Genomic DNA, 8,679 nt, shown 5'->3' on the forward strand with positions numbered 1-8,679 from the left:
CGCCCGACCGGGCGTTTGTGCGCTGAGCATCGTCCACAGTCCAGAAAGTTCGCCCGACCGGGCATTTGAAGAAGCAGCGCCGAATCCAGAAAGTTCACCCGACCGGGCGATTTCACTTTCCCAAAACGCCCGGCCGGGCGATTCAACTTTTACATCCGTTTTTCCTTGTTTTTTTTAGCCCTTTTCTTGGGTTCCCAACCCTAACTATAAATATCCTTTTTGTAAGACTTTAAGGGCAGACTTTGATGAATGTTATTATGAAGACTCCTTTGAGAGCATCTCCCATGTGAGATTTCTATCCAAATTCCTACATTGTAGGTTGCTTGTTTTATGTTCATTTGGCTAAATCAAGTATAGGTATGCATTTATGGTTGTGTAGTCATTAATGTGGAGCCAATGGAGTATTTGCTTTGGGTGAAAGTAGCCTAGGGTTGCCCACATCTTTTTGTGGGAGGTCATAGGTCCTCAAAGAGGATTCCTCCTTCTTTACACTTTCTTCTGACCTTCTCTCTCTCCATCCAAAACCATTTTGAGTTTAGTTTTTGTGGCTAGCTCAACTTATCTTTACTTTATCTTTGAAACCACAAAAAAATTGAAATCAAACACCGCTTTGGGTATTTCTTGGGCACATGGAAGGTTTCCCTCACAAGGAACCTTATCATTTGGTATCTAGAGCCTAGGTGCCTACCAAGTGTTTGATTTTAAACCTCTATGAAATTTCATTTTCCTTGTTTTTCCTTATTTCTTTTGTTTTAGCCTTTGCTTGTTTATTGGTCAATTATTGTAGGATTGAGCTGATTTTTGGTGTGCATGAACCTTGAGATATGAACTATTTTCCTGAAAAATCTCAGCCAAAAATTCCATCGTTTGATAGGTCAAATTAATGTGTGAAGTTGCTACCCTGTTTTGTGCCCTAGTTTGACAGATTTGGGGAAAACGTAAAATCGAGGGTCCTCTTGATAACCTGCTATATTGGGGATATTTTTCCCTCATTCTAAACCCTTTAATCTTGTTATCTACTAAGTTTCATCAATTTTGGGGTTGGGTAGCCATATCAAAAAAAATTCCTAAAGATCAGCCAAGAGTTACATAAATTTTCAGCTCAACTAAGTTTGTTTGTTAGCTTCCTTAGGCATTGAACCTTACTTTCACATGCTTTATTGGCTTTACTTGCTTGGTTATATTGCCTATGTGTATACCTTGATTGATTTGTCTTAGCACTTGCATTTTGGAAGTTGGATATTGAGAGTGAGTGAACCTAGCCCTCACTATATTCTAAGCCTTTTTCCGAGTGACATTGGTGAGTGAATTGGGGGTGGGATTACCAATTGGGAAGTGAGTTCTTACTAAAATCTCCCCTTCTTGTGTGTGTGAGTGTGGATTTTACTAACCCTTAGGACTAGATCCTAGTTTATTTTTATTTCTTATTGTAGGTACCATTGTGAATGCCACCTCGTACTAGATCCACCACGATGGGGGATCCGCAACCGGGTGCGAGCACGAGTCTTAGTGTGGCGGGGGATGAGTTGAAAAACTTGATGGAAAAAATTATGACGGATTTGAGGGATCTAAAAGAAGGCCAAACCACAATGCATGTCACTCAAGATGCTATGTTCGGGGATTTGAAGGAACTCAAGGTGAACCAAGCATCCATCCATGAAAACCAAACTTTTCTCCACGACGAGCTCAACGCTTTGAAGGCCGTGCGACTATCAAGGTCAAACACCCCTAGGAGCAATCACACACATCATGATGCCTCCGAGGGGAGTAATGGAGAGGAAGAGCCATATGGTTGGTACGATCATGGGGGGCGTGGGGGACAAGGAGGAGGACGGAATGGGAATAGGAATGGTAGGTTCGGGAACATGATGGGCGGAAGAGGGAATGGAAACATGGGGCACCATGGGTGGAATGGTAGGCATGGAAGATATAGAAACTATGAGGAGGAGATGGAGCAGCGGTATGATGATCCCACCAAGTCTATCAAGCACACATTTCCCGAGTTCCACGGCAAGTTTGATCCCGAGGCCTACTTGGAATGGGAGTCACAAATGAGCAAAATTTTCTCACTCCATAACTTTTCGGAAGGTGATAAGGTGAAGGTGGCAATAGCCGAGTTTCGTGGCAATGCGGATACATGGTGGAATGATACGATGAGGAGGAGAAGGATGGTTAGGGGAGGGGAAGTGGGTTCGTGGGCGGAGTTGTGTGAGCTCATGAGGACTACCTTTGTACCAAAGTCCTATTTCCTCCGACTTCGAGGGGAGTTTCAAGATTTGAAGCAAGGGACGAAGAGCGTAATGGAGTACTACTATGAACTCCTATCATTGATGAGCAAGGTAGGGGTGGAGGAGCGAGAAGAGGCGACTCAAGATCGATTTATCCATGGCCTTAACATCAACTTGAAGCACAAGGTGCAAGTGGAGGCATTGAGGGGAATTTCCTTGGATGAGGTGATTGGGTTTGCCGACACTTTTGAGAGGCAAAGTAAGGAGTTGGTTTCTAGCCGGGCTAAATGGGCGTCTAGCCAAACCGGAGGGACGGGGACTAGCAAGTGGAGTGCTCCCGGCAAGAAGGTGGAAAACATGGCCAATCCAAACACGCAAGGGAGGCCAATCGCGAAGGCTTTACCGGGTACTCAACCTATTAAAGCTATAGCCCCTATGGAAGACAAGAAGGTTCAATGTTTCAAGTGCAAGGGGTATGACCATTATGCACGCGAGTGCCCAAACCAACGGGTAATGGTTATCGGGCAAGATGGTAGCGTGTATAGTGAGGAAGATGAAGAAGATGGGGAGGGTGTGGGCACTAAAGAAGTGAGCCCGGACACCGACATAGCTTTTTCTAGTGGCGAAGAAGAAGATACACCCTTAAGGGCTATGGTTGTACTCCGAATGCTCAATGTACAACCCAACCTTGAGGAGCATAAGGAGCAAAGGTGCAACATCTTTCATATGAAGTGTAAGGTGAAGTCCAAGACGTGCTTGGTCATCATAGATGGAGGGAGTTGTACAAATGTGGTGTGTGACCGGTTGGTGGCCAAGTTGGGATTGAAGGTACTTAAACACCCAAACCCCTACAAATTGCAATGGTTAGGGGACTCCGGAGAGTTGAGGGTGAAGGCTCAATGTAAAGTTCTATTGAAGATTGGAGAAGTTGAGGAAGAAATCCTATGTGATATCATTCCTATGACGGCATGTCATGTTTTGCTAGGGAGGCCATGGGAGTTTGATAGAAGGGCCTACAAAAATGGCTTCACGAATGAGTATTTCTACATGCTCAACGGGTTGAAGGTTCGTTTGAAGCCATTGCTACCTAGTGCCGTGTTTGAGGCTAGCCAACATCTACAAAAGGAAAGAGAGAGAGATAGGGAAAAAAGGCTAGTAGAAGAATGTGAGCTAAAAAAGCCAAGTGAGAGTGGGGGTGGTGAGAGAAAAATAAAAGCGCCCAAAGGAGAGCACCCACAAACAAGAGGGGGAAAGGAATGTTTGATAGCTAGTAAAACCGACCTTGGGTGGGCACTAAACAATCACCTCTCCGTTCTCCTCGTGGTCCGTAAGGATTTGTGCTTAGCTACTAACCTTGACCCGTATCCTTTGATTGTCCAAAGTGTGTTGCAGGAATTTGAAGATGTATTCCCGGAAGAACTCCCGAGTGAACTCCCTCCCATGAGGGGGATCGAGCATCAAATTGACCTTTTGTCGGGATCATCACTCCCAAACCGGGCCGCATACAAGGCGAACCCCAAGGAGACACAAGAGCTACAAAGGCAAGTCGAGGAACTCCTTGCCAAAGGTCTAATTCGTGAATCTCTATCTCCTTGTGCCGTACCCGTCATTCTTGTACCTAAGAAGGACGGAAGTTGGAGGATGTGTGTAGATTGTAGGGCAATTAACAAAATCACCATCAAATATAGACACCCTATACCTAGGTTAGACGACATGTTAGAGGATCTTTGTGGCTCTATATGTTTCTCTAAAATTGATTTGGCTAGTGGATATCACCAAATTCGCATGAAAGAGGGAGATGAATGGAAAACCGCTTTCAAAACCAAATTTGGCTTATATGAATGGCTTGTGATGCCTTTTGGTTTAACTAATGCCCCTTCTACATTCATGCGTTTGATGAATCATGTACTTCGTCCTTTTATTGGGAAATTTGTGGTGGTATATTTTGATGATATCTTGATTTATAGTCGTAGTGTTGAAGAGCATGCTAGTCATCTTAGGAATGTGCTTGAAGTGTTGAGAATGCATACTTTATATGCCAAGTTGCCTAAATGCACTTTTTGTGTTGAGGAAGTTGTGTTTCTTGGTTTTGTTGTGGGAAAGGAAGGAGTGCAGGTAGATGAGGAAAAGGTGAAAGCCATTAGGGAATGGCCAACACCTAGGAATGTGAGTGAGGTTAGGTCCTTTCATGGCCTTGCTAGCTTCTATAGGAGGTTTGTTAGGGATTTTTCCACAAAAGCTTCACCCTTGAACCACCTTGTCAAAAAAAATGTTGAGTTTAAGTGGGGGGAGGAGCAAGAGAGAGCGTTTAGTACTTTGAAAAATGACCTCACGCATGCTCCCTTACTAGCACTCCCTAATTTTGATAAAACTTTTGAACTTGAGTGTGATGCAAGTGGTGTGGGGATCGGGGGGAGTTCTCATGCAAGAGGGTAAGCCCATAGCTTACTTCTCGGAAAAACTAAATCAAGCCCAATTGAACTACCCCACATACGACAAGGAGTTGTATGCTATAGTCCGTTGCCTTGAGAATTGGCAACACTACTTGATGCACAAGGAGTTTGTGATACACACAGATCATGAGTCTATTAAGTTCTTAGGAGGTCAACATAAACTTGATAAAAGGCATGCTAAATGGAGTGTTTTCCTAGAGACTTTTCCCTATGTCATTAGGTACAAGAAGGGAAAGGACAATGTGGTTGCCGATGCTCTTTCTAGGAAGCCTTTTGAGACCTTGCATGATGGCACTTTACTTGTGAGTGATACCGTGTGTTTGAGAAAGCGTGTGCTTACTATGTGTGCCTCCAAATATGTTGGATTTGAGTTTATTAAAGACCTTTATGAGCATGATCATGGCTTTTCTTCTATTTACGGAGCTTGTGAAAAAGGTGCTTTTGATAAATACTATAAGTTGGATGGCTATCTTTTTAGAGAGAATAGGTTGTGCATACCTTCATGCTCTTTGAGAAACTTGTTGATTAAGGAGGCTCACCTAGGGGGCCTAATGGGTCATTTTGGGTTGCTTAAAACTTTTGACATACTAAGTGAGCATTTCTTTTGGCCTTGCATGAAGAAGCATGTTGAAAAGTTTTGTAGTAGTTGCTTAGAGTGTAGGCAAGCCAAGTCTAAATCTAACAATTATGGTCTTTACACCCCTTTGCCTACTCCTACACATCCTTGGGTAGACTTGTCCATGGACTTTGTTCTAGGTCTCCCAATGTCTCCTCGGAAAAATGATAGCATCTTTGTGGTGGTGGATAGGTTTTCCAAAATGGCTCACTTCATTCCATGTCGGAAGACAAGTGATGCCAAATTCATTGCTAGTTTATTTTTCAAGGAGGTTGTAAGAATCCATGGGGTCCCGAGAACTATTGTAAGTGATAGAGACGTCAAATTTTTTAGTTTCTTTTGGAAAACGCTTTGGGGTAAGATGGGCACCAAACTTCTTTTCTCTACCACCGCACATCCCCAAACGGATGGTCAAACGGAAGTTGTAAACCGCTCATTGGGAACTCTTCTCCGTGCCTTGGTTTTTGAAAATAAAACTTCTTGGGAAGAATGTTTGCCTATAGCCGAATTTGCTTATAATAGGACCATACATTCCACCACCCAACAATCCCCTTTTGAGGTTGTCTATGGTTTCAATCCACTCACCCCGTTGGACTTGTCCACAGCCGATTTGCCTTTGTCTTATATGGTTGATGTAGGTGGGATGAAGAAGGCCAAGTTTGTACAAGACGTGCACACTCGAGTGCAAGAACGAATCCGCAAGATGGGGGAACAAGTAGCTCAAAGGGTGAACAAAGGGCGAAAGAAAATGTTGTTCAACCCCGGAGATTGGGTGTGGGTACACTTTCGGAAAATACGTTTTCCGGAGAAAGCAAGATCCAAGCTTGCCCCGCGAGGGGATGGCCCATTTATGGTCCTAGAGCGTGTGAACGACAATGCCTACATCATTGATCTTCCCGGTGAGTATAACGTGAGTTGTACTTTTAATGTGGCTGACTTGAGCCCGTTTGATTTTGTAGGGGACGACCCAGATTTGAGGACAAATCCTTCTCAAGAGGGAGAGGATGATACAAACGGGAAGTCCAAGGCCCGGGCTGACCCGACCACGACTCCCCTTAAGCTGCCCGGAAGACCCGTCACGAGATCAATGAGACAAAGGCTTCGGGAAGGCGTTTCAAACTTCATTAGGAGGGGAATGGAGGAGGCAGATGGAATGCCCGGTCGGGCGAATCCACACCTCCAAAACGCCCGACCGGGCGTTTGTGCGCTGAGCATCGTCCACAGTCCAGAAAGTTCGCCCGACCGGGCGATTTCACCATCCCAGAACGCCCGACCGGGCGTTTGAAGAAGCAGCGCCGAATCCAGAAAGTTCGCCCGACCGGGCGATTTCACTTTCCCAAAACGCCCGGCCGGGCGATTCAACTTTTACATCCGTTTTTCCTTCCTTTTCTTGGGTTCCCAACCCTAACTATAAATATCCTTTTTGTAAGACTTTAAGGGCAGACTTTGATGAATGTTATTATGAAGACTCCTTTGAGAGCATCTCCCATGTGAGATTTCTATCCAAATTCCTACATTGTAGGTTGCTTGTTTTATGTTCATTTGGCTAAATCAAGTATAGGTATGCATTTATAGTTGTGTAGTCATTAATGTGGAGCCAATGGAGTATTTGCTTTGGGTGAAAGTAGCCTAGGGTTGCCCACATCTTTTTGTGGGAGGTCATAGGTCCTCAAAGAGGATTCCTCCTTCTCTACACTTTCTTCTCACCTTCTCTCTCTCCATCCAAAACCATTTTGAGTTTAGTTTTTGTGGCTAGCTCAACTTATCTTTACTTTATCTTTGAAAACACAAAAAAATTGAAATCAAACACCGCTTTGGGTATTTCTTGGGCACATGGAAGGTTTCCCTCACAAGGAACCTTATCAGGAAGACATATCAATTATTATTCATTATTTTCGAAAATCTCTACATAAACAATTTTGAATTTTCTCTCTTCTTATGAGAGTAGTTGTTGTCTTCTTTCTAGTCTAGTCCTTACGGTTTTGACACGCTTTGCCCACCTAAAGACCATAACTTGAGTTCGGGAACAGATTATTTAAGCATGAATTATTTACGTTCTAGCATGCAATTCTGTGTTAACATGTGAATTGATTAATTCCATAATCTATCAAATAGATCTTATGTCTAATTTTTTTTCATTTTGTACAAGTCTTCCGTAGTGCAAGGGGATTCGAACCCCAACAAACAAGCTAACGTACCAAAAAATGCAGCCCAATTGGAAATGGAAAAGAAATGTTTATTTTGGCACCTTGATACGTAGGTTAGAGGACAGTGCCAACAGTTTCCCTTTTCACCAGAAAAACAGTTGACAACTTCAACAACATTAGTAAGTGTCAAGGCGTAAGGTGGACTTATTTTAGGTGCAAACCCATACCACAATGAGAATAAAAAAATATTTTTGGAAACTATGCACCCCCTCCGTCACTGAAAAGTATGAGTTATTTTCAGTCCGTCCCTAAACAACACGTTACCCTACACATCGTTTTATTTACAATTTGTACCATTACACTACACTATTAATGATGTGGAGCCCAACTCTCCATTAACACTACTTACACTACCATTGATCTCTCTCTTACTTTACCAATTATATATTAAAACCTGTGCCGAACCACATGTTCATATTTTTCAGGGATGGAGGGAATATAAGTATTTCCCAAGTCTAATTAGTTTGAGGTCTTAGGTAGTAACCCAAAAAACGAATTCATGCGGGCTAGACCCAAATCGGACATTATCAAACTAATATGCAATCAATGGTCCTAGCAAGTGGTATCAGAGGTTTGGGTCGGACTCAGAATACCCTATGTTTAGGCTGGGCCCATAATGACTCAGGTTTGAGTTGGGCCCAGAATGACTTAGGTATAATGTGAGGCCCATAATAACCCAGAGATTACGGTTGGGCCTTGAATGACCCAAAGTCGATTTTATTGCATTAGAAATTCTCGATGTGGTGTCGATTTGAAGGGAGGTTTGATGGGTGCAAATCCATATCACATCAGAGAAAATTTTTTTGGAAACAATATATAAGTATTCCCCAAGTCTAATTAGTTTGAGACCTTATGAGGGTGACTAAAAAATAAATCCATGTAAATTTGGTCTAAAGTATTTAATAATAAACTAATGTGTAGTCGACTATCATAACAACAGATGACCTATGTTAAAGTGAGTGCAAGAGGACCTATGTTAAAGTGAGTGCAAGAGGTTGGTATGTTTCTTTGACTTTGCTGGGGGATTTGTCCGACGTTGTGGCTATTCTTACCTTGGTTCCTCTTGTTGGTCTTTGGCATTTCTCTCTCTGTTTTATTTTGCATTTTCTATTGGTGTGCTTGGAATATTGTGGGTGTCGTGTCCCATGACAATGTTACTGTATAACATAAGTACT

This window comes from Salvia splendens, chromosome 19, assembly GCF_004379255.2.
Source record: "Salvia splendens isolate huo1 chromosome 19, SspV2, whole genome shotgun sequence".
Lineage (NCBI taxonomy): Eukaryota > Viridiplantae > Streptophyta > Magnoliopsida > Lamiales > Lamiaceae > Salvia > Salvia splendens.